General features: G+C 45.0%; 1 protein-coding gene across 2 annotated transcripts in view; it reads right to left on the bottom strand.

Moving 5' to 3' along the window:
• LOC102374992 overlaps nucleotides 1-27724 on the bottom strand; it is a 372914-nt gene that overhangs the window by 77289 nt on the left and 267901 nt on the right. The gene's annotated exons all lie outside the window — the stretch shown is intronic.

The raw sequence follows: 27724 nt of genomic DNA, 5'->3' as shown, positions 1-27724 counted from the left end.
AAAGAAGCTATGAAATACCAGTATCTATTAGATAGCAACAGCTCTGAGTCACAACCAAGACAGAGTGCATTTAAACTAGCAACCTAGAGATGACAGTCTCCCTGTCCTATTACCAGTTCTTAAGTCATCCAGTCTCAGTATCTCGCTTTGTTTTAATGAGGCTGATCTGCAGAAAACAGAATCAAAGTTCTGTTTTAAAACAGTATAGTTAAAATATTTTCTTCAGCAAAAACATCTTTCTATATTTAAAAAAAAACCATCTGGAGATACTGAAAATAATATTGCCATAGGTCTCACCCACTGGAACTATGATTGAGAATCTTTTTTCATACTTACTACCTATGTTTTTGTTCAATCAATGGAAATCTGCATTCCCAAACTTGACTTCAGTGGAACTTCACTGATTTAAATTAACTTAGATTCTAGCCCAATATATATTTTTAAATCATGTTATTTGAGGGAGTCCATTCATTTGGAGGCTCAAATCCAAATGCAGTACAAGTAACTCAATCCAGTTTATTTCTGTTATAAAGCAAACAGTAACACTAGGTTATAACAGCAAACTAGGGTGAGGTGACTAGGGAAGGTGCCCTGGGTACACACTTGGGGTGGGGGGAAAAGCTGCTGCTGCAGCAGTACAATATTGCCAGTAGTGTGGCAGCAACCATAAGATATCACCATTTCCCATGGAAAAACAGAGAAAACCACAGACTTCCTGGTTATATCAGAGAAAACATGGATTTTCTCTTTTAGCAGAGAAACCCACAGATTCCCCCCTTTTGCAAAGAGCTGTTCAGGCTGGCTGAGGTCCAGCCTGCAAGAGCAGTTTGCAAAAAGGGCAGAAAAGCCCCAACCCTGCCCGGAGGGACAGGGGGAGGGGGAGACAAAAGGGGAAGGGTGGAGCCTGTGGCTTTTAGTCAGTTGCAAGGCCTAGGTCAGGCTCGCTTTCCTCCTGGAGCCTGTGAACTGGTCAGTGGGGCTTTCAGGGGTCTGGGGGGTTGCGGGGCAGGGCTGGGGTGGAAGCTGGCTGGGAGCCGAGGGAGCAGATAAGGTGTTGGGGAAATACATGGAGAGCCCACCTGGCACCTCCATGTGCGGCTTCCCTTAAGGGCTGCTAGAGTCGCTTAGGTTTCACGTGCCCCCAGCCGGGGACACTCGCTGTGAGGAGGGAGGTGTTGGGGAAATGCACAGAGTGCCCGGCCGGCTCCACATCTCCCAAGCACCCATGACACGAGTTTTGCCTGTCAGCAGCTAGAGGTGCAGGGCCCCAGAACCCAGATGCCCCTGTACCTATCTCCTTGACAGCTGGCAGGCTTCATGGCCTCAGCAGGGGCTAGCATGCCTGCAGCTTTCACCCCACTGTGGCTTAACACACACACAAGATCACCTATGTCATAAGTTTTGCTTGTCAGCAGTTTGAGGTGCAGTTTCCCAGAAACCCCTGCACCTATCTCCTTGAAACTTGGCAGGCTTTGTGGCTTCAGCAAGAGCTACCCGCCCTGCAGTTTTCACCCCATTGTGGCTTAACACACACACGTGACATGAGTTTTGCTTGTGGTGTGGTGTCTCAGAAACCCCTGCACCTATCTTCTTGAAACTTGGCAGGCTTTGTGGTGTTCCAACCCACTGTGACTTAACACACACGACATGAGTTTTGCTTTCAGGATTTGAGGTGTGGTTTCCCAGAAACTGCTGTGAATATCATCTTAAAGCTTGGCACGCATCATGCTTCCAGCAGAGGCTACCATCCCTGCAAATTTCATCTGAATCAGCCAAAAGACAACAAAGTTATAGGTATTTCATTGATTCCCCATTATACCCTATGGCCAAATCACTGAATCTTTTCCAGATCGATTTGGAAGCTCTGAATCAATTCAGGAAGCCTAAAGCTTGCAGCGATTCAATTCAGATTCATAGATTCAGCATCTGAATTATCTCTGAATCCAAATTGTGATCCAAAGCTTTGCACAGCCCTACTAGTTATATCCCTCGTTTACACCCCCATCTGAAAGCAATACATCTAAGGTGCCAAACTACTACACTGTGAAATGTTACAACACAATCCACTTGGTATTTTTGCTATTTTTGTGCCATTCCCGAAGGCAGATGTTCTGTGTAGAACTGAGAGAGAAAAGGAAGCATGATCTATTAACCCTCATTTGGCACAATGATTGGGAAAGAAAAGATAGTTAATGTGCATTGGTATTCCTGTGACCTTTATTGCTATCACTTTGATCACATGTCAGAAACAGGATACTGTACATTTTCCAAAGGAATTGAGGATTGAAAACAATATTCATCCACCATGATTAATAGTGGCCACTTGATGTCCCCATTGCTACACAGAAATGCAGTAAAGGGCTCCTTTTAGACCTGTCAGTAGAACTGATTTATCTGGGAGAACAGGGAAAGAAAGCAAGGGTGAGGGAGGAAAGGACAGATGGGAAGGAGATACCTAAAAGGAAGCAGAATAAGGGTATGAGAAGAGCTCATTAAATAATTAGACTTGCACATCTTTTGGAGGCGAGTCCACGCCTTTACTTTAGGGCTGTCTGACTGCAGGCCTGCAGGCTGCATGCAGCGCATAAGGAACCAGCAAAGCCTGTGAGCAGTTCATGTGCGGCCTGCAGGCTTCTCTAGCTGCCTTTTTGTCACACTGCCATGCGCCTAGAGAGGGCATGAGGAAGCAGACACACACTGCCAGCTCTGCCCAGGGGACAGAGGGGAAGTGAGGGGGCTGCATGCTGCCAGAGCGGCCCAGGGAGCAGGGAGCAATCTGGGGGGAGCACACTAATATTAGACAGTCCTAAGGGCACATGAAGGACCCCTTAACTGAGAAAATGGACTGGGATCTGGGTTTTACGTTCACCATGGAAAAAAATGGTACAACCCAGATGGTCTCATTTTAAGTAGAAAAAACCAGATTTTCTCTTTTTAAAGGAGAAAAAATGGATTTTAAGGAGAAAAACTCTGTGCTGCCACCCCTGTTGCTGCCAGGTGGCAGTGTGGGGCTTGTGGTGGTGGTACGAGCTTCCCTGCCCCACTCTGCCCTGCCATGCGGGGTCCCACCTGCTGCGGCATGGAGGCCCCAGAGGGAGGGCATCAGGGTGGGGAGCCCGAGCCCATAGTGGGCAACTCATACCTGCCCCCCTCTCATGGGCTCCATTCCAGCCATGCTGCCTGTGGGGGTGGGGGAGCTGGGCCCCATCCTCTGGTCTGGCCACAGCACCTGCCACCACCTCCCATGGGCAGCAGCTGGGGCTTGGGCACAGCTGGGGGCCCCTCCAGCAGGGCTAGGTGATGGGAGGCTGTGTGTGGGGAGCGAGGGGCACCAGCAGGGCTGGAGGGCTGTGGCCTGAGAGCAAGGGGCAATGGCATGGGCAGGGCACTGGCATACTAAGGCTGCTCAGCACCACAAAGCAGATGGGGGGGAGGAACAGACAGCGCCAGTTGGACCTGCATCCTGGTGAATGAAGGGGGCTGGGGGAGCTCTGATTTTCCATGATAAAAAAACCCTAAATCAAATGCCAAAATGTATAGGTATTTATAATTTATTATAGTGATGGAGGCACTGGTAGGCTTCCAAATTGCTTTAAAATTGTAAATATATCAATAAAACGATGTGTTCAACTCATACCTATATATGCACACCTATATACACACACACACATATATACACACACACACACACACATACGTGTGTGTGTGTGTGTGTGTGTAGTGGTGTTTCATTTTAAACCATGGGAATACACAGATTTGGGGGTTTTAATTAGAGAATTTGCAAGTTATCAGAGAATTTGTGATTTTTACACAGAGAAAACCAGAATCCTTGGAAATGGAGCAGCTCACTCCACTCCAAACTATAGTTCTAGGCTTGCTCTATTCATTACACTGAGGTCACATATGAAGTTTTGTTTAGCACAAATTAGAGATGACCAATACTGAAAACCAAGACAGGTCCCTCAGTGAGGTGCTGGCACTGTGTCCAGGTGCTCACTGGCTGTTTCCATGTCCTGCAAGAAGAATACAATGTCCCTGTTACCCAAAGCCCAATCAACTAAAAAAAAAGCTACAGAAATTCACCAGCAGAAATTCCAGCCTTAAACCTCACCTATTTGGATTGTCCTGCGATCAAATCTGTTTCCCTAATAAAAGCGCTTCTCCCTTTCTGGTATGATCTCTCAACTCACGCTGCTGGTGTCCTCACTTTGACTGTGACCTCCAAAATCCCCCGACCCTGAAACTATGAAACTATGAAAATGTGGGTCAGCAGCATCTAGCTGCAAACCAAGATGAACTAAGCTACAGCCTACCATGCACAAAGGGAGAGTGGCTACTCCAGCATGCACAGGAGTGAGGAATAATAGCCAGTACATGTAAAGCCAATAGGCAAGTTTCTAACCTCCATCCATTGCAGTCAGTGCCACCCTTCTACTTCCCCCATTCTGTAGAGGTGCAACGCTGGGAATGTTAACATAGTGCCAGACAGTATATGGAGGTACTTGAAATCAGTGAGCACTGATGCCAGACTGACTCCTGACACTTTCAATGATGACTGGCTCAATCTCCGGAGTGTAAAAACCCAGAGAACTACCTACTCTGCCACCAGACAGAAGTTGGGCTGACAGGCTTGGACGTGATAACACAGATAACACAATTAACGACTCAAATTACAAAAGTTTCAGTCCTTTCTCATTTCTGGAAGCATAACTCAAACAATTTACTTCATTACATCAAAGTAATTTGCCAGATGAACTTTTAAAGTGCCTAAAGTTTTCAGTTGCTCAGGTCAGACATCACAGAATTGATAATTAGGTATAAAAACACCGTACAAATGTTCCCTGGTTCTCTTATGTTGCAATCCTATAATCTCCCTAATTATCCAGGCTTTCAGGAAAACAGATGCTTCTGGTGTGCAGTTTGTGGGGGTACTGGAGATAGTTGGCAGGTTTTGTATTTTGAGCTGTAGGAAGTTGGCTTCAGTCCTGGTGATGAGGTTAGGTGCTTGTTTAAATGTACAAACCCCTTTTCAGAGCTGGGCCTATGAATTGTACTTCATCAGCCTCCTGGGTAGTAGGTACAGAAACTCATGGACTCAATATAAACAGTGGAGTTCTGGCACACTGCGACCTGCCAGACATCTAACTCCTCAAGCACCTTTGCACTTTTACCTGCACTGCTACATCCCCCTTTCCCCCCTACCCCAGTCTGTCCCTCACGCCCTGGTGCCTTCATTTCCATTTTCACTGACTGGCTTTCTTGCCTTCATTGCAGGCCAGGCCAGCCTCTGATTTCTTTACTATTCCTTGCACCCAGAACCAACTGCAGGTACTTCCTCACCCTGATAAAGGGGTTTTCAACCCTAAAGCTGGCATCCCAGGCAGCTAAGCTAAGCTCACCGGGAGCCTCACAACTGTACTGCAACCAGCAAGTGTCAGGCCTGTCAAAGATGTGACAGGTCTGGGCATTTCCCAGCCAGGACTATGTGTGTGCATGCATTAGCTGGAGGTTATGGTGCCTCCTCCCTGCGTTTCACCAGGGGATTGTTGGCCCTGGCATTTCCGGGCCTGCCGCACCGCCAGCAGTCCCACCAGGCCTCCCTACCCTGGCAGGGTGCAGTTTTAGTGGTCGTGCCCAGGACCTGGGTCCTCTTTCTTCCCCATAGCCCCAATCCCATACCTCCAAGTTCAAGCTGGCAGGAGAATGAGCTCAGCAGGGACATGTTCTTCCCCTGCTGGCTGGTGATGCAGTTAGTGCCCCCTCCAGCTGACAGCAGGGCATTACTTGGATTTTCAAAACTCCCAAAAAGGAAATTGGTACAGAGGGAGTGAGGAGGGTGGCACTCAGTCTGTCTGCAGGTGGAGCTTGGGGAACCCCAGCAGCAGGAGGTTCACTTTAGGAACACGAGCCGCTCCACCAACGTAGGATCCAAGCAGGTGCGGTGGGGTGTCACAACGTTCCCCAGCAATGCTGAACACCCTCTCGCTTGGAACACTACTCAGTGGACAGGACAGGTGCTGCCGGCACCGTGGCCCAGCCCCTGCCACATCTGGCTGCGGCTTGCCCAGTAGGCCAAGGGGTCACAGTCCAGTGGCTCCACATCCTAAGCAAGATAGGTGTCCACCGAAGCCTCGGCACTACCTGCCCGAGGCTGGGGTCTGGTGCATCTGGACCCCAGCATTGAAGCCATGCCAGTGGCTGGTGTGGAGGCGACTGGCTGGTGCTGGGAGTACTGGCACGGGAAAGTGGACTCCCCTCTTCCACATCCCCTCGCCTCTGTACTTCAGCCTCCATGACTTTGTTGACCAGCACCTACATCCAGTGATCGAGGGTTTTGGTGCTGCTAGTGCACATGCTCCCCTTCATCCTCAGGTCACACATGCCTGCCATCATGTGGACCATACTGGACCGCAAGGGATCCAGCCATCTCCTGATGCCCTCCTTCAGCCACCTCACCAGTGTCTGCACATCTGGTGACAGCAGCCTGCCCCAGCCAGGAACATTGTTCCCCTGGAACTTCTCCATTTGGTTCCCCAGTTCCCTCACTAGGGGGAATCACCTGGCTGAGGAGGGCATCGCCAGCGCTAAGGGTCTAGGTGACCTCAAGGAAGGGCTTGAGGACCACCAAGATGGGGGAGATGGTACCCCGCTCAGCTCTGTTCAGGGGGCCACTGATCCCAAATTCCCCAAGAAAGGCCATCCCATGGATGGCCTTCTGTTGCTCCACCAGCCTTTCAAGCATCAGGTAGGTGGAGTTCCACCGAGTCTCCATATCCTGCATGATTTTGTGCTGCAGGATGCTCAGCTCTGCCTGTTTCTCCTGCAGCATCTTGCCCCCCCTTGATGCTGCAGTGGAAGTACCCCACCACCTTCCTGCATTTCAAAATCAGCTTGCTTGTAGCAGTAGTGGTGGCAGCGCTGTCACCGGCATCCCTCACTATGAGGTACAGCCTGTGTGCCACAGTGGATGCCAACAAAGTTGGCATCACAGACAGCTTTCACCATACTGGCCCCATTGTCGGTGACCATGAACCCATGGGTGAGCTCAGCCTGCCCAGTGAGCCACCCCTGCACCATGCGGTTCATGGCCTCCATGATCTCCCTTGTCGTGTGGGACTCATCCAGCACCTCGGCTTGCAGTAGAGACCACCTACGGCCTGACTGATTGCACCAGCGCCCTGCGAGGGAGAGGTAGGTGTGATTGCCACCCCAGCCACTCCAGATGTCGGAGGTGAAGTGCAAAGCTACCTGCGGCCCTGCCTTGTGCAGCTCCTCCCTCAAGTACTCCCTGCATGCCTCATACAGGGAGGGTACCACTGTCCTGCTAAAGGTGGTGCATGCGGGCACTTTGTAACATGGGGCCAGAAGTGCTATGACCCACCTGAACCCTGGCCACTCAACTAGGGAGAAGGGCTGGCTATCCAGAGCAAGCATCTCCCCAATGCTCTGGGTGATTTCACTCGCCTTGGGAATGCACCCCCCTTTCCATCCACCTTTCCCCCACTGGTCCAGGGTGGCCTGCCTCTGCTTTGGGGGGGAAGGGGACTTTGGAGCGAGCAAGGGAGTTCCCTTTCAGCACACTCACACTGGTGCCAGGCTGAGCAGGAAGAAGGGCAAGGGGGTGTTGCCTCCTCAGATGCATCAGCATCGCCGTGGCAGAAAAGTGTCTTGCATTCTTGCCACGGCTGATGTGCCGTCGGCAGTGCTGGCAGACTGCAAACCTGGGATCATCTGCCAGCTCAAAATGCTCCCACATTATGCTACTTGCCCGCTTCTGAGTTGAGGGTGAGGATCCTGCCTTATCCCACTCCTCAGCAGGCTGAGGCTCAACAGCACAAGGAACTGCCTCAGCTGAGACACTTGCCTCCACAACCTCAACCTTTTCCGAGGTGCTGCTTTCTGAAGGATACCTGGGTCTAGGAGAAATTTGAGGGGTGTGGAACACAAACTTTGATTCCCCCTCAGTCCCCAGAATTGCTTGAGCCAACGCGCTCCGCATCCCTGGTTCCAGCTCCAGCTCCTCCTCTGGCAGTGAGAGGCTCACGCTGAGAGATGACATTGGGGTGGAGGAGACAGTGATTCCCCTGCTGGTGCCTACTTCTGGACTGAGGGGAGGTGATGCAAGTGCAGGGATGTTGGGTACAGAGCTCCGGCCTCCTTGCTTCCACTGGCAGCACTGATGTCATGGCTGCTTGGGAAGAGGATGCGTCTATGTTGGGGGGTGGGGGGGCTTGAAGCTCTAGCTCTCCCCCTACCCCCTCTCCCTCTCCTGCCAGAAGACCTGGCACCTGCCTTTCCAGCACACTTCATATTAATCTTTCCTGTGCTGCAAAAGGTCTGTGTGTGTGTGTCACTCCTTATGTGTTGTGTGTTTTATTCCCTCTGTTGCGTGAGTGCACTGGACTTTTCTTTGATTGTTTGCTTCAGTAACAAGAAGTGTTAAGAGCTATGTAAAAAATGTGTGCTGTCTGTCTTCTTCTCCATGAATATCTGATTTTTCTTCTTCTATGGGTGAATATTATAAGTGTGTGTGTGTGTGTGTGTGTGTGCGCGCGCGCGCCTCCCTGCACAGTGATGGATCACGCTGGCAGGGAAAACACAGCTTTCTTTTTTCAAAGTTTGCCAAAAAAAAGCAAATATAAATTGAAATAAATTAATTGAATAGTAGTAAGAGATGCTAAGCTAAGCTAAATCATACCCAATCTTTTCTAACAACAAAAAGGAGCAGGCAAGTTCAACTGCTGACTAAAGCAAGCCAGGCCAAGCTGCCTGTCTGCTACAGTACCTTTTCCATGCAGTTCCCAAGACAGAACAAGCTTACAAAAGGCACAGCACACCTGCAAACAGAGGTTTTTATGCTGTTTCTAGGTCCCTCCCCCCAGACACTGTCATTGGAAAGGCAGCCAGAGAAATCCTTCTCCCAGGCCACCTAGACATGTCAGTCTTCCCCCTCTGCTCCCTCCCCCTGACTCCCTCTCCCTCTTCTAACTTTCTCTTTCCCCACACAGACAGCCCTCTGAAGCATCTGAAGTTTTTCCGAATCAGTTCAGAAGCTCCGAACCGATTCAGAAAGCCTAAAGAAGCCAGCACTTCAATTCGAACATGCTACTTTGGCGTCCGAAGTGTCTGAATCTTTTCTGGCTCCGAAGCGTGGTCTGAAGCCTCGCACAGCCCTAATGTTTGATAAGACCTACATTTCTTACAAGGCAGTTAGTCTCTAAGGTGCAAATACACTTGCCTTCTACTTTTCTCGTGTAAGAGAACAAGCAGAGATTTTTGAACTTTATCTCCACTGTAAAAGATTAAAACACAAAAACAAAACCATTTTTTTGCAGGAGCTATTTAAAATGTAATCATCTCTGAAAGCCACAGAGCATGCATTTCTCAGCAACACAAACCCAAAGGCTCAAGTTAGTGAAGCGTCTCAAACTGTCTGCTAGAACCGAATGTGCATAAATTAACTGTTACTCAGAGGGGTCAACACTCACTGCTGCAAGATGTCCCCAGAAGCAGTGAGAGTTACACGCTGAGGCAGGATCATGTCCCGGAGAGGTTTTTTCCTATGAAAGAATCTCCTCCCCACCTTTAAAAGAATTACTGTGGTCTCAAACTCAAGCTACTTCTGGTAACAAAATCACATGAGAGACTCCCTGAAAATCTAACACCAAGTAAAATAAGCAAAGCCCAAGGTTTTTTCTAACCTTTTAGACTTTATGTGACAGGCTAATGGAATTTTGAAAAAACTTTCGCAACAAGCAGTCTGTGCTGCTGCCAAAATACCCTCCTATTCTAGAGCTTGCTTTTTCATTCACTTTTCACTTATGACTAGTAACAAGAGAAGACATTATCTCCAAAATCTCCTTTCCCACTAGCATTGTACACGCTGAGATTCCAGGAAAGTTATAAGTAGTACAGAATCCTATTAAAGGTACAACATGCTGTTCTCATGGTATGACCAAAACATAAGGAGAGAGAGCTGAGCCCTTGGTTATTTTCCCTGAAAGTAAGAATGCATATGAGACATTATATCATAGTCATGCCAAAGATCCTGGGTTTCATCCCTTGTGTTGTATGCTGTACAAACACAGAAAAGATGACCATGCCTGCTCCAAAGAATTTATAATCCAGGAGATAAGGCCAAAGAGGTGAGTGAGACAAGCAGGTGGGTCAAAATGGGGACCAGGGAAAGCTTAGAGAATAAATGTACCAGGCTGCATGAATTTCTTGATAGTTCTGAGCTGCAGAATTCACTTCTAGTTTTAGGTAACTAAAGACCAAAGCTAAAATTCTCAAAACAAGATGCCTGGGCTTACAAAGCCCCTATTTGGCCACCTAATAAGTTGCCTGACTTTCAGAAGTGCTGAGCAACAACTACTGAAGTCGATAGTACCTATTGACTTCAGTAGCATCTGCTGGTTGCCAATCTCCTGAAGGCCAGGCCACATAGTTACTTTGATATAGGCTTCTGAAAATCACGGTCCTATTCTGTTGACCGTCGTGTCATACTGCAAAGCCTATTTGTGCTCTTCAAATCTTCCTAAAGGAAGTGAGGGATGAGGGGGAAGGGATTTAGTAGTAGGGAAACAACCCCAAGCAGAACCAGATTAGTCCTGATGTCTCCTGGAAATGGCTGCTACATCCAAACCATATCTTCTGTCATTATACGGAGGTCATGAGTAATGAAAAATATTTTACTGGACCAACTAAATGAGTTATTAAAACATAAATTCTCAAAGCCCAGGATCCTATTCACAACTGTTGGTTTATTATTGGACACTGAATGTGGGGCTAACTCCAATGAGAACCTTTGCCTACATAACTGACACTTGGGATGGATTCTCAGCAGGTAGAAGTCATTTTATTTAATGTAACTGGCTACCTTTACATTAATAGGATTATATACACATGGTCTGATTCCCTACTGCTCCTGCTTTGTACAGGTGTAAATGGCAACTTGCCATGCAGGGTGATGGAGAATCAGGATCATTGCATGGTAATTAGACCCAAAAAAAGCAGCCCTGTGTATGGGCTTAGCACAAAGTAGCTGAAGTGCTAGTCTGGAACTGGAGGGATTTCCCCAGAAGTCATGAGCAGAGCAGGATTTTGCCTCTATGGTCTAGAGCACAATAGCAAAGAGTGACCTGTCCGCCTAGCCATGCAAAATAATTCAGAAGGTCAGCAGGGCCAATGCTGATGAATTCTGGTGTCTCATCCCCACTGAGAGAAGGGGGAGTACTCAAAGGAAAAAATAATTGCTTGCTCAAACCCATAAAAAAACCAATTACTGTTCTCCTTGACTCAAAAAGTAATTAGACAGATAAAGCTGGGTGTTACTGGACTGGCATTAAAATAAACTGAAGGAAACATGTTATGAACCCTGCCAACTAGAGATGCTGCCCTGTGTGAAAAGACAAAGGCTGGGACACACTGGGTGCATCTACACATGTACTTTATGTGCACCAGTCTATTTTAATGTACATTAAAGCATCTCACAAAAAACTGTGCACTTTTGCTAATGGGCATTAAAATAAGCTAACGTGCCTTTTTCTAATACCTCACAATGGAGGTACTAAATTTAATGCACATTAATAAATGTGTAGACGCTTCAATTTTTAGGTCGCTGGGTCAATCCAGCTCAGATCAGCATTTGCTATTTGCAGAGTGTTCGTTGTAACCCAGGAACACCCAAGGGTGTGCCCGTCCTCAGTTGGAAGGGGTAGATGAGGCAGGCGACAGTGCTGTGGGAGGGACACCAGCGATTTGAGCACGGGTCCCTCTTTTCTCTATAGAGTCAGCTCCATGCCAATGCTCTTAACTATTTAGTTCACTGAATTATAATATACATATTACTTCTTATTCTATATATATATATATATATATAGAGAGAGAGAGAGAGAGAGAATAAGAAGTAATAACTAGATAGATAGATAGATAGATAGATAGATAGATAGATGTAAATATTCTAATAGGTAGCAAAAGAAAACTTTCCAAAAATATTCTTAGCAATATCTTTTTAACAACACCAAAGGTATACAGATAAATATTTACAATACGATAAGCCAAAAACCCATTATACCAAACTAACCCAATTCCATAACATTTTGTACAACATATTCATAATTATGATAACAATTATACGAAATATGAGGTGCAGTTTTACATGATAAGGCACTTTTAACCTTGGATCCCAGCTAGTAAGAGGCGCTTCCCCTTCTATGGGTCTAGCTGGGAGGGAAACTTCCACCCGGGGCTTCCCTGGGGGGGAGGGGGGGGGGGTTACCTTATTTCCAGAATGCCTCCCCTGCAGGACCCAACTCTACCAGCAACTTACAGTTTTCTTCAAGAAGCCATCGACCGGACCTCAGAGCCCTTTGCTCAATCAGAGGCCCCACCAGCATTGTCCGTGTCACTCCGAGACCTCCCCTCCTGGCCGTGTACCCTGCTTTGGGCACCGAGGGTTCTTCCAGCTCTCATGGGGGGAATCTAGCCGCTGCTAAGTAGTATATTGTGAGCTTCTGCACATTAGAGATGCTAAATTTGCAAGGAGGTTTTGCTTTAAGCAGTAAAGTCTGCAGCTTTTTTGCATTATTTCTTACATCCTGATGCAGAAACTGTAAGTCTATGACTGTGCTTCTGTGCGCCAGCGTGCAAGAGTGTGAGGGGATTCAATATGGTGGATTTGTGGAGCGAGAGATGTACTCAGATTCTCCCTCCTGGAGACATGACAGTTTTCCTTTATTCTCAAGTGAAAGTAACCCAGACTGTGTGTGAACACTTTGCTCTTTGCACATGGGAAAATATAGCACTATTCTTTCCATACTTATCTACCTTAAATGCCAAACCCTTTCTCCTTATGTCCTTTAAACATGTATAAGTAGCCTGTGGAACTCACTGGCACAAGAAATTACTGCAGCCAAGAGCTTGTCAGGATTAAAAAAATGGAACATTTATATGGATTATGAGAATTTCTATCCGTGCCAATACTCTGGGCCTTTAAATCTTTATTATAAAGGCTCGTGCATCAAGGCATAAGCCATTCATTAAATTATGAAGAGCTGTGAAAAAAACTCTCTCTAATCTAAACAGATTAGATTATGTTTCCCTGTTATTCAAAATGTCTTTAATTTAGATATCGTCACAAGTCAGGGCAGCAGACAGGCCAACTGGCCCTAAACTGGCCCTGGTTGTGTCTAGCTGTCAGTGGCCTACTTCCAGCTGGCCCTAGTTGTCTGCATGGGCATGGCTGCCTGCTTATAAGCAGCTGCTCTTGCAGTGCCCAGTAGGCTATTCAACAGAACAGATACCTGTCTCGCTAACCCAGAGCTTCTGATTCCATGTTCCTGGTTCCTTCTGGTAAATCCTAGGTTCCCCATTCCCAGTTCCTACCTGCTGACTCCTTGTTCCAGACTCCGCCTGGAGCTTTTGCTCCAGAGTTGTTGGCTTCTGACCCTCTCCACTCCCAGCCTCATCCTGTCAGCATTACTGTCCCTGGGCTCAGTGTCAGTATTTAGATAGGAAAGCCTAGCCAATTTAATCTATTCTAATACTTGCCAGCTGAATGAACAAGTACTGCTGGAGAGAAGGCTCCATGTGGTTTTTGGCATGACTCAGACCGCAGACATCAAATACTTGATGGAAACTGGAAGACACCTGGTTACAATTCGACCTGCCTCTGGAATTCACAGGCATGAGGTGATTCCTTGAAGGGGGAGTAGCTCTTTGGTGGCTGCAGCCAATTGTGATTCCTCATGTCCATCTGACACACTATAGTTATAAGCACAGCAGGCTGGCATAGGTCACTATGCGAGGCCACCACTAACTAAGGGAAACTAAGGATTCCAGTTTATATAGCCTCTTTCTGTGGTGTCCAGAAATCATACACCATCCTCTAATGCAGGGCTGTCCAACTGGTGGACTATGAGGGGTTAAAATTGTAGTCCATACACTCTTGCCCTGGGGCTGCTCTCCCCATCCTTCCTGCTAATTTTTGGCCCACCCCCCCTGGCCCGGGGGCTGCTCCCCCCATCATCCCTCCTGCCCCTGCCATACCCAGGGTCTCCAGGCTCCCCTCCCTCTTCCAGCTTTCTCTTCCTTTCCCCATCCCTGGGGGTGGACCAGTATGGCAGGCAGCCCCCACTGATCACAAGTTGGACAGCCCTGTTCTAACGTACAGTTGCCTGGAAAATGCTAATTTTCCAGAGCAAGTATTGAAGATTGTGATATAATCCTGCATCCTTATTCAGGATGAGCTCGCTGTGAAGTCACTGGGAGCTGTGCTTTGGACTAAGTAGAGCAAAGATCTTTTTGGCAGGGCTGTACTAACCAATACTCCTCAAGGTTCCTACCTAGGCGGCAGTGGTTTGAGTCAAGGTTTTATACCAAGAAAAAATAATAGAAAAAAGAATGCAGCTAAAGGAGAAGGCAGGCAGGGTACCTGAAACACAACTGCCCAGAAGGAGATGTTGCTTTGCCAGTTTGTCTTAGGGATAAGCCACATGCTGGCTGCGAATGGGAAGAAACGTTGGCTAGGATGGATGAGGGACAGAGTGCAGTAATTAGACAGGAGCATAACACATCATAACTAAGCTTCCTCCAGAGTCTTGAGCTGGGCCGGGGGGTATGTCTTAATTTTGTTTGTCTCATTTCCAAGCACAACATGCTTCTGATCTAGGATTTCTCCTCTATACACAAGTAGGGAATCCATGTCTACCACAGATAGCAAATCAGCAGCAGAGCCAAAAATACGGCCATGGCACACCTCTAGTATCTGGCTGTCAGAGAACCAGAACTCATCTTGCTGCTGTTATGTTTCAAAGCCACAGGGAAAGTAGCAATTTTAAAAAATTGCCCTGGTACCCCTAACATGCTGGGTCCTATAGAAACAAGACTCACTTGGTTCCAGGGAGGTGAAATTAAAAGTTGTCCTCAAAAGAAAGTCAAGCTGGGAGGCTTTATCTGTTTTTGTTATTACTAAATCCATCCAATTTGGTCATGTTGAAAAAAGTCAGCATCCACTGGATTCCATTTCATCATTCAAAAAGGAGCTACTCAGAGAGAAAAAAAAAGCAGCCTGTTTCTTTCTTTCCCTCTTGACTGCCTTTTAAAGCTATTGCTGATGGGCTTAAATGTAAAAGAAAGAAACAAAAAGAGCGTGCATCAAACTGGATGCAATTCCAGTAATCGCTGCTTTTTCTTTCCTTTTAACCCGAGGCTTTTTCCAGCTTTTGATCGACATTTTGGATGAAATTTCAGGCACCCCTAGGTAGAAAGCCCACAGTCTGAATTCACAGATGTAACATTAAACCAGCTTGTCTCAATAAAACAGCTGTCTGACTCAACCAAGATGGATGCCAGTCATTTCTGTGGTAGGATCCTAGTGGGTTAGGTACTAGTCACGCATGTCTGATGAAAGTCCCAAACCCAGCCAGAGACTGATGGAAGCGATACTGGCTGAATACTTCACAGTGGTTCCTTCACCAAGTATTCACTGCAGCTGTTCCCCTTTTATCAGCTTAATAAGAGATAATGTTGTGCTCATTGCCAATTGTAAGTCCCAACCCTATTACAAGATGGCTGTGTGTGGATGTTCTTTGATTGCTGGTCTTCTTGGCTATTCCCAATTAATTTAAAGTTAATTTTTCCCAAGTCAAGTATTCTTCAGGCTTTTCCCTTTATCTTTGCCCCCTCCACAACATCAGCCATCACTTCTTTGGTTTTACATTTACTTTGGGGGACATTTGAGCTCTGTTTTGGAGACCATGGCTGATTACTAGAAGAAAGAGTGGTTAGTTGTCTCAGTTGAAACCGCCGGACAGAATAAAAATAGCATTCAGGGTATGGAGAAAGGGGATGAAGAGCCAAGACCAGTGCTTTGCAGACCAAAATTATATTAAAGCAAAAACATAGCAGAAGAAAAGGTTACTGTGGTTGACAACGAACTCCTCTGCCTCACCTGTCTGGTTTGGAATAGGTATTTAACTGTTTAAAGCATTACTTGCAAAGCTTTCTATTGGACCAAGTGAAATATGTTTAGGACTGAGCCTTTAGTGAAATAGGTACAATTCATTTCATCTTGCCTCAAAAAGTAAAAAAAGAGGGAAGAGAAGCTGGATTATAATCACGTAAAAATCTTAAAGGCAAGAAGAGGAACAAACACCAAAGACAAGGTAATTCTGAAGACACAAACTAAAGGGGACTGTCTGTATCACAGAAAAAATGAGCGGTGCATCACACTTCCATGAGAATGGGGACCAGGGAGCATCAAGGTATCCAGTCATGGCCTCAAATCCAGAGCCCCAGCCCCTCACTTCAGTCTGCTACCTTTCCAGCTGACCATCCAGCCTGAGCAAAGCTGGCCAGAAAAAACCTCCATTTGGGTCTCGCCACCCACTCACTCCCTGCCACTGGAGTGTCCAGCCAGGTTAAATTGACCCTTCATTCCCTGCTGTATAAACCTCTGACCTGGAAGAAGCAGCTCATACCTGGATTCTCCTTATTCCTCCTGACCCCATTCAGCCTCTGGACCCTAGACCTGGCCACCCATGACCTGATGTGACCAGGGAAGTAGAGAGGCACCAAGGAGAAAGGGAAATTAAATTTAAAAGTGTTTTATGCCTAACATGGTGTTCAAGTGTTTCTTGACAATCATCATAAATAATCTGTCTAGCAGAAATTGTAGGAAAAATGAAAATGTTAAATTGCTATTACCCCAGGTCTGAACTAATAGTCAAACTGATTAATAGCAACATGGCTCAGTGTATATGAAAGCATAAAGATTAGTTTTATACAAACCCAGGGAAGGAAAGATCAAGTGTCTGCCATTCACACCTTGAGGATTAAAAAAAAAAAAAAAAGCCTAGAGATTCAGGACAAGATTTTCAGTTGCTATAAATCCGACATTTCTGCACCAGCTGAGGATATGTTCTTCCATTTTGAGTAAAGAAGGTTTATGTTACATCTGAATTTTATTATATTCAATTGCACTTATTCCACAAGGCACCTGAGCTACTAAATCATCACAAAAGGAAGAAGATGGCTGCACACTCTACAAAAAGGCCCAAAAGTTAAAACATAAAACAGCAGGCTACTTCTAACATCCTTTTACATTTCCTGAACTATGGCTATCAGAATAGGATTAATATTTAAGTGGGTTCTTCCTTGGGTTTTCTCTTCAGAAATACATCAATGCTCAGCTTAGTTCCTCGAGGTGAGAGATTATTATTGATACTTGCACTGTCTTTCTTTGCAAGCTGCTTTCTCTGCTATAATTGACCCTATAAATGGATTTCTGTTGTCTGGTGCACAAAGCCTTGGTTCTGCATTAATTCGCTCTGGAATACTAATGCCATGACTTTATAGGCTACTCGATCACCAGAGATGTGAGACCTGTCCCTCTTGTGTCACCTCATCATTAACAGCTGCAAGTGGTACCATCTCCCCTGAAAACGTTTGAGAAAAAACAACCAAAGCGGCCCCTCACTAGAATAGATGGCCTATTTTTCACTAGTGGCATTTCTCACTAGAATAGATGGCCTGTGCATTCAAAGCCTCTCTACACTTATAGCTCAGAAACACAAAATTGATGCAGAAAGAACACTTTTGAAACACAAGACAAATGCATCCATGTGCGGGAATTTCTTTGTTCCTGTAACTCCTGGCCCCAGTGACTGCAGAAAGCCTATGGCACTGCGTGGGAGAGAGATATCTAGGCAGACAGCAGAGAGGCTTATTTTTAGCCTTGCTAATTTCTAGAGCGGGGAAAATTATTCCAAGTTAGCCTCATTGCTGTTGTTATTTTCACAGAACAGCCCAGCATACACTGTGTTTCAGTCCTTGATTCCTTTCAGCTCTGGACTCTGAACAATTAATACCTACATAATGGATCTTCTCAAAATGCATATGGCTTTAAGAGTATGCAGGTCTGCTGTTGTCTCCCACCCCCTGCCTGGAGGGCCCTGCACAAACAAAGCCATTAGAAGAGAGAAGAGTTTAGGAGACGAAAAGTTCTGTTGAGAATACTTTCTCTTCTGCTTTTAAACTTGGAAAGCATTTTTTAGAAACTTTTGAATGCCTCTGAAAGGCTCATGAGCAAGAGCTGGAGGACTCTGAGGAGTCCTTAGGTCTCAAGTGAAAGTAGCTAAAGGGTTTCTCATGAGTGGCGAGAGGTGTTTGGGAGAGGCACTGTCATAGCCACAGCTAGGAGTTATTTTGGGACTCCCTACTGTGAGACCCAATGTAGAATTGATTCCTTCTGTCACAGGAACCAGCAAATTCAGGAAAAGACCTTTCTGTTATCTCTTATTATGACCTGAATATTGTCTCTGTTATGCTGTGTTAAGCAAGGTGAGCAGCCCAACTACTAGCACTTAGAGCTGTAGCAGTCTTTGGCTGAAAGCCCTATCGTGGATTGAAAGAACTAGCAATGTTTAGTTTGGAAAAATGATATTAAGTGGGCATGATGGTTTTTCAAATAGTTGCAAAGCTCCCATACAGAGAGGAAAAATTGTTCTCCCTTGACACAAATGGCAGGGCATATGACCATGGGCTTAAACTACAGCAAAGTAGAATTAGATCAAATTCCAGGAAACCTGTAAAAACCACAGGGCAATGGAACAAGCTGCCACATGAAATCTCTTTCATTGGGGTTTTCAACAAAAGGCTGGACAGGCCTCCGTTTGGCATGGTTTAGGAATAGCAAATCTCTGCAAGAGGTTGGACTAGAGGGACCTTGTCATCCTTTTCAACCCTGTGATTTTATAGGTGAAGTGCTCTTTGGTACAAGAGACAATTTGTTTCCATTTCCTCACAGAGCCCAGTACTCCCAGTACAAAGCCAGGTAGGACAGAAATGGAGCACCCCAGTCACACTTACGCAGTGTCAAATCCTCACAACAAGAAGGAAACCCAGAATCCAAGTTGTAAATCTACACCCGGTGCATGGTGCATATTATAGAAACATTCGTTTGCAAAAAAAGAAAAATCTTTGTTCTTCCCCTTGCTTCTTATTCCGCAAGGCAATGACCTCGACTGAAGGGTACTGCTGCTCCTATGACGCACAAAAGTCAGTGGCAGGGCTAAGAGCAGAATCCAATAGACCCTTGATCGGGGGGATCCTTTTTTAGCAGATTTGACCATTACCCAGGCAGAGAACAGACAGAGTTTCTACTATGAAAAGGGAACTTTGGCAGGGAAGAATTAATTGAGAATCCTTTCAAGGAGATGACTTGTCGGATAATAAAACAAATCCTCCTTTCACAAAGGGGCCTGCTATATTTTTCACCACCTCTTCTTTATTGCTGTAACTTGAAAATCAAATACAGTGATTTAAAGCCCTTTGTAGTACCAATTCTGCTCCCAGCTGACTCTGCTCCAACATAGCTGCAGTGTGATTAGCTCTCCTGGCTAGTGCAGCAGGCACATCTCTGCCCTAGGCCATTCAGACTCAGGAAGCTCTCTCTGTTTCTTGAGTCCCTGGCAAGAGTCAGAGCTTTTACAAAGCAGAATGTCAAAAATAGTAGTTCTTTGGGACCATAAATATAGATACAGTTGGACCCGTGTTAAGGCATGAATCACTGCAATGAAGCTATATATTGTGCTCATCCAAGTGATCAGCAAGTATCCCTCCTAGTCTGGGACTGAGTGCTGCCTGAGCCATATTTCATCTTGAGGTCAACAGCACTTTTGAGACTCCTGTACACTAAGCTTTGATTAATCATTGCTTTATTGTGAGCAAAGCTAGTCAGACCAGTCTCATAGGTTTAAGTTCAGCCTATCCACTGTCTTTCTTACATCTGTTCTTCTCTCCTCAGCATCCAATTACCTTTCCCCAGAAGAACCATCCTCTTCTAAACCCCGCACATAGGCTAGTCAACACAGAAGGTCAGCTTGATGGCCAAGCTCAAGTATTTCCATGATGAATTCTGGTTCTCCCACTAGTAGTCATAGCTTTTCCACATCTCTAGTAGCCACAGCCCAAAAGTGGCAATGGCTGAAGTTTCCTCAGATAAGTCACCCCAGCTGAAGGAATTATTGGTACTTTGGTTAGCTTCAATACAATTATGATCCCTTAGGAGCCCAGACTTATTTTCCTTTCATATTCAATGTCAATGCTCAAATTTGGGGCTTGGTACTCTCTTGTCTTGTGCCCCTTGTTACAAAACTCTAGCATAAAACAAGACAGTTTATGAAGGGATTCCTTGGCCAACCTGGCACCAGGACGTAAGTGGATTAAGTGGCTTACCTATGGCCACACGGGGAATCTGTAGCAAAGCAAGAGAAACTGAACCTAGAGCTCTCGAGTCCCAAAAGATTTTGACACTGGACAAATAAATGGGTATAGCCAGAGCTGACATTTTAGAATGATAACTAATCACTGCAGGCTTTGCTAAGGATTATTCCCCTGTTCTGATGGTATCACTCTAATCAAACCTATTTCACTGGATGGAATTTTTGGGACAACTGTATGGAAAAGGAGGCCTGGCTTTCATGCTTTATTTCAATGGTGGCCAACCCATGGGACATGTGCCATGTTGGGACCCAGAGGCCTGTGGGCCTGGGTTTTCCTTCTCTTAACATCGTTTAGTATGAGTCTTTGAGCTGGCCAATTTAACCTTGGTTTCAACTGAGCTGGAAAGCTGCAACTCAGCAACAAGAGATGACATGAGGGTCACTTTGACCAGAATCCAGTCTTGGTGGAGAAAAAGAAAAAGTCTGAACATACTTTGTCTGGATGACCAAAGTCAGACAAGAAGGGAGACAACCAAAATAAGGACATTTGGCTTGGGAAAAAGAAGAACAAATCAGCACTGAAACTGACCCCCACCTAAGAATGAAATAACTATCTAAAATTGGGACATTTACTGAAGATTAATCGTATATGGTAAGCAAAAATAGGCTTATCAATATGCATTGCAGGGAATGGCTTAAGCTAATTATATGATACGAAATGCAGTATATAAGTAGAAAACAAGCTGGTACTTTGAAGCCCCTCCCAAAGAGATCCTGACAGGGATCCCACAATTCTCCCCTTTGCAGACACCAGATGTAGGAGCTGGGAGCACCCAAATGAGACTTTATGGACTGATCACCCAGTGTTGTCAAAGTCATTGTACTTTGGGGTGTTGAGCACGTTATATTTTTGACTAACTACAATAATAGGATTGTAACTGCTAAGGGCTTAATAAATTTGTTACTGGTTAACAAGTAACTGTCCTAGTCTTGGAATTAATACCTGGTACAAGGCCCAGTTTAACGTTACTGGACATAACAGCCACAAGTGGCCTGGGCAATCTGTGTGTGGGGCAATCAGCGGATTGGGAATGGGACCAGGCAATGCAGCAGCAGATGGGGCAGAGAGCAGAAAGCAGAACAGCAGATTGGACAGGGGAGGGGGATGGATGTGGCACTCCAGTAGGGTATGAGGCTAATTTGTGGTATGCCTGCCAAAAAGGTTGGCCCCGCTGCTTTATTTCATCATTGCACTGGCTCAAACAAATTGTCTTTTCCTTTGCAAGGAAGAAAACCTCGTCCTAATGAGCAAATGACTCCTACACCAAGACTGCAAGAATTCAATTTTAAAAACTGATTGTCCTCTATTCCTGGAATTATTTAACTGAAGAGGTTGGGGGAAAAAAAGAAAAGAAAAGCAGCTAGGGACTGAATAATTGAGACACCTACTCTGATCAGAAGCACTATAATTGAGGCCAGGAAAGGCAAGGCTGGTGGGTTGATAAAATCTTAATTGTAGGAACATTAATCAGAATCAAGTCATATTTGTATCTCTCTTCTACTTCAGATGCATCTAAAGCCAGATAACAAATTCCTAGGTTAATATAACATTATTATGCTTGTGTCTAGGATCTCTCTTGATGCAATGTCTGTAAATTAAGAGACTCACCCAAGAGAAAAGCTTTTTTCTTTAATGAAATGTTCTATGCAAACAAAGCCTCGGGGACTACGAGGAGGTTATATTTCATCAGCTAAAGAAAGAGATTCATTCTGTGTTTGTCAAGCAAGTAAAAAAAAATGCACCCTGACAGGAGTGCTTGCTGTGCTGTACCCAGGTCTTGAAACCCCCTGAAATACATTCCTTTGCAAGTATGGGGAGAGAGCTATCCTGTGCTGGTGACCATTCCCCTTCCAGTCTGTCTTCTTCCTTCAGGACAGCCCAGTCCGCAGCACCCATGTGTCCAGTTACTTGGACTCTTCAGTCCAGCTCTGTTAATTTTTCCCCCTTTATTCATTGCTTGCATGGCCAGAGTGAGAGCCAAGCATCAGTCAAGAGAGTTGTTCCTTGCTTCATGGAACATGTAAGCACTGCCTCAATTACTGTTCAGCTTCTTGCTTTGCTCATGTGTCTCCAGCACAAAGGATCCCCCATGACACAGAAGAACCAGGAGGAAGCATTAATGAATATAAAAAAGAGGTTTTTTTATTCAGGCTGCCAATGCACGCTACACGGGGTCCCAGCACTCTAGCTCCCGAACTGACTAAACACTAGTGTGGCTAAGGCTCATCCAGTGCTCTCTCACCACACTCCCTGTACCATGGTTTTGAAGCAGAATGAGATTAAAACAGTGACAGAGCAGCTGTCCATTAAGACATGCTTGGCTTTCAAAACAAAGGGGAATTTCATGTCTTTCCCACTAAAGCTAAGAGAGTAACTGCAACCAAAAGTTAAATGGAGATTTACTCACAAGGTAAGTGCTTCAGGGCAGGGACAGATTTGTTTTGTGTTTTTTTAGATCCTCATCCAAGGAGGTAGGAATTTATGCTTAGGGCTCTTAAGTGTGACAAGGACAGAAACAATGGCAATGACATGGGAAATAATGTTATCTTAAGTGCTGATGGCCCTGCAAAGGGCAGTCAATCAATTAAGCTAGACAGCCAAAATATAGATGATTCCCATAAATAGCTCATCTGGCCTGGCAGTGAGTTAGATTGTCTGCAGACTCAAAGGTGACTGATGCTTTTTGGATGCCACTAAAACATCTTTGCATTCAAATACTTATAGTCTGTCTAGAATGACACAGATTGGAAAAGCAGACAAGGCTACAGGCCTCAGGGATGCTGAATAACAACAAATAGTTGAACAGAAATGGAAAAATGAATACCTCAGTACTTTCATTCCGCTGATTCAGATCCATTGTCTTTAAAAGGAGAATGACAATGATGAATTAATAAGGATTTTTAATGGACTTAGCAGGAGAAGTAACTCTTTCACCCCGGTCTTCATGGAAGGACTTGGAAGAGATCATAGAGATATAAATGTCTTTTCCAGAAAAGGTTGTATATTGAACCATTGGCCAGATCCAAAGTCCATTAAAAATCAATAAGAGGCTCTTCACTTTATTTTCACTAAGCCCCACAGTAAATCTTTATTTTTTATAAATCCTAGTTTGCCTCTTCACTTGTTATCCCTGCTTTTTCAAATTAAATCTTGAAATGGTTTTTAAGATATCACCCATATGCAAATATAGCTTTGCTGAATACTTAGCAATAGAAATATATATATAAAATCACTTATTGTAAGGAAGCAGTAGGATTGTTCTGACAGCCTTTCCAGGTAAATCCTAGGAACTCAAATTAGTCGGGTGCTGACAAGTCATGGGGAGGACACTGTAAAGTAAGGGGTGAGTAAGAGGGATTTGTACTAAGAAAATATGTGGAAGCAAAGGCACAAGGATGCTGCACATTATCAGAGCTGAATTAATAGTGGAAAAATGGTTTCCAACAAATATAAAAGGCAGAGTTTGATTCTGCCCTCCCTGCTGACCATTCATATTCCCATTTCATGAGTGGCCAAGCCCATCAGTTTTATTACCAACATACACACAAAAGCAGTTTTGTTAGTATTTATATAGCTCTTGGATTTTAGATACTCATGATAAAGGATCAGAGTACAGAAAACAAGGCAGGAGAAAGATAATTGAAATGAAGGTAGGACATGTAGTTTCCAGGCAACCTCAATGTTGCTTTACGGGTTTAGTGGTGACCCATCACACAGGTTGCAAATCTGATTCCCTTAGAGAGCCATAGTACACCCGCTTCAAAGTCTGCTTGTTCTAACAACCAATAGTTCTTGATAATGTCATCAGATCATCATTATATATTACAGGTGAGGAAACTGCCAAAGAATTCATTTGATTTTCCCCAAGAAGTTCAGTGACTGCAGCAAAAGGAACAGGCAAAGCACTTTGGCATCACATCTGTTCAAACTAGACTTTCACAGCCACAGAGTGATATTTCTGTGACTTTAGATGCCCAAATATACACCATAGAGAAAAACAGGGCATGGTTTGGGAGTAACTAAATGTCACCATGAGACTAAAGGGGCATCATTGATTGTGATGGGCCTGTCACCTCCTGCAATCTGCTTGCCATTTTTCTGTGAGAAAAGGAGTCCTCCCACGACACATGATGCAACAGCATGGACCATTTCCACATTAGCTTTACTACTTCTAATCTTACCACTTCTGGCATCACTGACAGTACTGGCATCGATAAGGTGTAAGTAGCTCTTGTATAGATTAAGTACCAGTGCACCTTAACTCCTGGGTCAACCAGATTAGATGACACTGTTTAAAGTGACAAAACTGGATTAAATGAACATATTTATCCACCATTGCTCCCACCGGCAGACCGACTCTGGTGTAGCAACAATAGGAAATATTATGGCAACCACACTAGTAGGGGCACAGCCTTATTGATGAAGACCCTATGCTGAAACTGTGAGTGATAATGAGCCATCATATGACCAATCAAATGGGCTACAAGAGAAAGCATTCTGTAACTGCCCCAGGCACCCATGGCTGTAGGGTTGTGTTTTCATGTTACAGGGAACTAAATTATTCTTTCTGTAGCATGTACAATTTAAATTGAAAAGAATCATTTACTCTCTCCTCACCCTTTGCAGTTGGAAATGTTCTAATTAGACTTATCACATGTAGTCAAGCCTTAGCTGATGCATATGCACATTCACAATAGGGTTCAACAGCCCTCTGGATCTCTCACTTCATTGAAAAAGAAGACACCCTCCCCTTACTGTTCTTTCCCAGCAAAAGAAAAAAAAATCAATGCAAGAGACAGCCTGGGAAGCTGACAGGGTGCATTCAACCCACAGCCCTTGGAGGTGAGCCTCTCCCTTGTATTATACAGTGTACATCTCACAGCTGCAACCTTCTATAATTTAGAACTCAGCTAAACAGAGGACTTGAGATGCGAGGCAAGTTTGCACTGGGAAATGTGACCAAATGATTCCTGCCCAAGCTAAAATGCTGCTGCAGCCAGGCATCTGCTGATGACATAAAAGGATCTCAAATAAGAATAGCCACAGGGGGAAAATACTCCTTTTGGATTAATATTACTTAGCCTGGAATGAGTACAAATAATTCTCTGCAGCCAAATGCATATCTTTATACAAAAAGAGATGAGCCAGAGGAAAGAAAAAGTTTATGAAAACATATGTTCCATTTCACAACGTACAATTTAATGAGATTGTGTTTGTGATGGGGTTTCCTTCTTGCAAAGCATAAATTCTTAAAAGTTGCATTTCAGTAGCACTTAAAGTAATACGTAAATTAAAGTGTACAAAGAAGACTAAGTTGCCTTTATCAGGCCCAGTATAAACTGCAAATTCTGTATCTTATCCTTCAGATTTGCAAAGCTGATGACATTGTGCAGATCAGGAGTTATTCACCAAAAAAAGCCCTGAGAATAGTTTGGAATGCAAAAAAATGAGGAGGTAATGTCAAAAAGCTGGCTGCAGGTAATACAAATTGAAGGAAGGGGAAATTCATTAACTGAATTATTGACTGCATCTTTTCCACTCATCCGGGATTCAAGGTCTGTCTCAGACTGGAGGATTTTATTAAAGTTTTGCCAAAATGCAAACACACACAGCTTGCAAAAGTCCACTGTTTTCATACCTTCCCAAAGCACATTTTCCTGTGATCACACCATGTTTTCTAAACTATGTCCCCATCCATGCCTATAGCTAATTCAAAGAAACAGTTCAGTGGTAAATACAGTGCTGAACTCTCAGCTAGCTCTGTGTTGAAAAACTAAAGTTTTTTTGTATATACACTGCCCCCCCCCCCCCCAAGGTAACCCTTACACTAATATGGATGTTATAAAGGCTTTAATCATATGTGCCCTGTATCAATTGTTCATGTCTACATGAATCACTCACAATTCATAATGGTTGACTATTTACCATGAAATTAAGCACTGGATTCGTAGAGGTGTTTGTGAAGCAGAATTTGGCTGTAACTGAGCGATAGATCTTCCCCTGAAATTCAAAACAGCAGTGGCTGTTGCAACTGAGGACTGAATTACCACACCAGATGATGATGAAAGCTTGTAACACCCTGCCCACCAATGACCTGGCTCTAGTAAAAGTTCAGTCCCACCTGCTCTAAATTCACAGCAAACTGAGAGCTGGGCTGTAAACAGCAGGTAGCTTCTCTAGCCACTAAAGCTTGCCCCTATGAATCAAGGCTCAAACTAATTCATAACACTTAGGAACTGGAACCTTCCCTGATCTCTACAAATGGAAAAAGGAAGAACATCCCTGGCTAGCTATTAAAAATAAACCCCATCAGCCACATTCTTCCTTAACCCCCATCTCAGGTATAGCAATTTTCAACCAGGGTGTATTCAGATCCTTTCAAGTGTGCTGTGGGTTACTACACAATGTCAGCACATTAGCTCCTCTGGGGGTGTATGAGATGGGCAGACAGAATTAGAATTTCCTGGAATTCCTGACCCTTGCTTCCTGTAACTGCCATCCAGCTATTTAATACCCCAGGTTACTATATCCGTTAATAGCTAGACCCCACATGGCCCAACCAATCAGTGACTCAGTGTAAATAGCTCAAATCCTGTTTTTCTCTTGAAAATGAGAGGCAGCCTCTTCTTCGAGGACATGCCCCAGCCCCACCAGAGGTCAGCAGCAGAACTGGGAATAGATACCAGGTCTCCAGGCAGGTTCAGTTATAGGCCATCGTGACTGCGAAGCCACAGAGGGAAAGGCTTGGCACAAACATTGCTCGTCTGTGACCCATCCTGACTGTGCCATTAAATCAAGTCTATGCTTAAGAAACTCAAAGCAGGAGCGAATTTGGCCCCTTCTTAGCTCTAGCTCCTACCAGTTCCCCTCCCAACACTTGCATTTTCCTCGGCAGAGCCCCCATTCTCCGTTCCCTTTGAGCTGCTAGACCTCCTGGCATTTTTTCCATTGAAAGTACTGAAATTCTCCCCTAGTCGCATCCCAGTTGTGCCCGTTGACAGATGGGACAGGCGGGCTGTCACATCCCAACCGAGAGCAGAGCACAGGGCCTGCTCAGGCAGCTGATCGGTAAAATCCTCCCCACTCTCTTCACAGAACTTAAAGTACATTTTTAAACCACCAAATTGAGTACAAGAAAGAGATGTCAAGTGAACTACTTTAGAGTCCTTTCTTCTGGGCAGTATCAGTGTTGGGTGGGCTGGGGCTATGTCAGCTCCCCTCACACCCTGTATGCTGCCAGTCTACCTGGCCCTGACTAACAGCAATTACAAACAAGTGCTAATTCACATTTTATTGCTGGAGTTGTTTCCATAAACCTGACATGTGCTGCCTGTTTGCAGCCTTGTTAAACACGCTAGGGTAAACTGCAGCTGGTACCACGTATGTGCTGAAGTGAAGGAGGGAATGAAAGGGCCACTCCTGACAGGAGCCAGCCACT

The sequence above is a fragment of the Alligator sinensis genome, unplaced genomic scaffold (genome assembly GCF_000455745.1).
Source record: "Alligator sinensis unplaced genomic scaffold, ASM45574v1 scaffold694_1, whole genome shotgun sequence".
NCBI lineage: Eukaryota > Metazoa > Chordata > Crocodylia > Alligatoridae > Alligator > Alligator sinensis.
This window is presented reverse-complemented; position numbering and strand designations above follow the sequence as displayed.